Source organism: Cryptomeria japonica, chromosome 4 (genome assembly GCF_030272615.1).
Source record: "Cryptomeria japonica chromosome 4, Sugi_1.0, whole genome shotgun sequence".
In the NCBI taxonomy this organism is placed as follows: Eukaryota; Viridiplantae; Streptophyta; class Pinopsida; order Cupressales; family Cupressaceae; genus Cryptomeria; species Cryptomeria japonica.
In genome coordinates this window covers 283,809,914-283,812,634 of record NC_081408.1, presented here as the reverse complement: position 1 = coordinate 283,812,634, position 2,721 = coordinate 283,809,914, and positions in this window count along the sequence as shown.

Genomic DNA, 2,721 nt, shown 5'->3' with positions numbered 1-2,721 from the left:
TTTATAGCAAACCCCACTATAGTCGAGGTTATCAAATGCCCTAGGCCCGTGTTTTAGCTAGTTCCCGAGATAGCTAAAAAGGATGACAATGTTGGTGCCTTCTCCCAAAATCCCAAAGGAGTTGTTTATGCAGAAGACCCTAGAATTTATATCCACTGTCACATAGAAGAACTAGGTGATGAACAAATCAAGGACATGTATAAAACTATTATCTATGATTATTCTGGAAATGTGAAGCCTGAACATAAAATTGTTGAAACCCTAGGATTCACTAAGATCCTTAGCATTTCAGACTTTCCTAAAGAAGTTATTACGATAGTATTGAGCAAGGTACATGGTGCCTTCTTTTGGATAGATTCGGTCCATAAAATCACAAAGGAAGTTGTGAAAGCTATAACAAGGTTACCTTCCACCGGTAATAGGCCAGACAAAACGAAGAAGGTCTCAAATGACCTAGTAACAAAACTAACTAGTGCAACATCTGAAAAGAGATCTTTGAGGGTTAAAGATGTAACTAATACAAATGTGAGATTCATAAGCATGATTCTAGGTTACAAAGAAACTCATGCAAACTAACTCAATTCAGTTTCAAGTTTATGCATTAAGAGTGCTTATGACATGGTTAAGGACAATGTAAAAATTGATGTATGGGAATGGCTAAAGGATGAGTTGATTGATAATTTAGGGAAAATCAAGAAGGATAAGAAAGGAACTTTTAGATTTGGTAATTTAGTTGTATGCTTAATGCTACACATAACTAAATAGGTTCCTCATATAGGTAACAAGAGCCTTGGATTTGACATACCGGTAGGGAAATAGTTATCAAAGCTATTCAACAACATGGGTGAAAACAAGGAAAAGAACATCAGTGAGTATTTTCAAACACTTAAGGCCAAAATGAACAAAAGAATCAGACTGTCATAGAAAATTGTTGACAATTATAAGGATGATATATGCTTTGTGATCAAAAAGGATGAGATCTGGATGGAAGCAGTGATCCCAAGAATAATATGGGTTACTGAGATGGGTTATGAGACTGATGATCATATCATTGAGACTTATGCAAAAGCCCTTCTGGAAGCACCTAAGGAACCCAAGGAAGAAATATTTGGTAGTGTTGAAATGATTGAAAGCCAAATTCAATCTAAGAAAAGAGTAAAGAAACTTGAAGCAGTTGTGAGAAGAGGCTCAAGATAGGAAAAGGCCATCAAAAAAGATGTATTGAAACAAACCGGTATCACTAAAGATGAGTTGGAGGCATTACAACCTAAAACTCACCTATCATTGGTAGCCACTTCTTCTGAAAGTGATATGCCTGTAGCATTCAAAAGAGTTGTAAGGAAAAGGGATCCTTCACCGACATCCACACCCTCGCCTAGAAGAACTAGACAAAAACAACAGGCAGTGAGGTCACCGGTAAAGAAGACAACCCCAAAGAAAAAGCTAACACCTAAGAAGAAAAGGACTCAACAAAATATTGCTCCAATTGACAGACTCTTAGATGAGATCATTGAAGAGGGAAATCTCAAAAACATCAATAGACTATATGACTCACTATCGGTTGATGAGAAAGAGCAAGTTGAAAACAGTGTTATTTTACACTTGGATATGTATAAGAAGTTCTTATTGGAAGTTGTAGATGAAATACCAAGTGAATTATATAAGAGACTTGAAGAAAGAAGACAAGCTATTATAGAGCCTTATAAAATGATAAAAATTGAAAAATTACTTGTTGTTTACTCAGTAAACTCACCGAAGGAGATTGATGACTTAATTGCAGAAGCCAACCGGTCAGTATTCTCTACTGCACACTGACATATTGCACTCATGGTAGCAAGAGAAATGAGGTAACAAAAGAAACATAAAATGCATGGGATATATTCCTTGTGGAGAAAGAAAAGGAGGAAGAGTACAGGAACCCCAAGCCTATCAAAGTCTATCAAAAGGACAAAGATAAAGGTAAAGGCAAGGTTGGGGGTCCTTCAAGTTTAAAAATAAAAGATAACTTATCCCCACCACCTTTGATTACTCCACTGGTAACGAAAACTAAAGATAAACCAGTAGATGAAAGCATGGGTATAGAGGATACAAATCCTAATACTAAGGTACTCTACATAGTTAATGTTGATACTCAAAAGATCAACATTGTGGTAGATAAAGACATAACCGGTAAGATTGACATGGCTAGTGAGCCATTGGTAACTGATAGAACTGATGACATAGAGAAACTGGCAAATGATAGCCCAAGTCAACAGGTAGAGACTCAGACAGAGATAGAGACAGAGATAGATCAACAAACAGAGAGTCAAGCAAAGCAACAAGCTCTGGAATAGGAACAGGTTCATATGGAAACAGTGCCACCGACAATAGGAGAGAAATAAAAACCCTTGCTTAAGGAAATGGAAACACAGACTGACCTACCAGAGGTCACTACAAGCATGGTTACTTCCTCCATCAATAGAATTAAGAATGTTGGTTCCTCCTCAGTAGGTTACAAATCAACCAATGTAACTGAAGTTCTTTTGGATTCTTTCAAGAAAATAATAGATTGTAGTTCACAAGCTTATAAAGCTATAGATGACACAATCCCAGTTTTGAAGATGATAGCTCCTAACTGTAATATAGATAACAAGGATTCTTTAAGTCAACTTGACACATTGTCAAAGTACATTATTGACAACATAGTAACGGTTGAGCAAATAAAGAAAGATGCACTCAAAG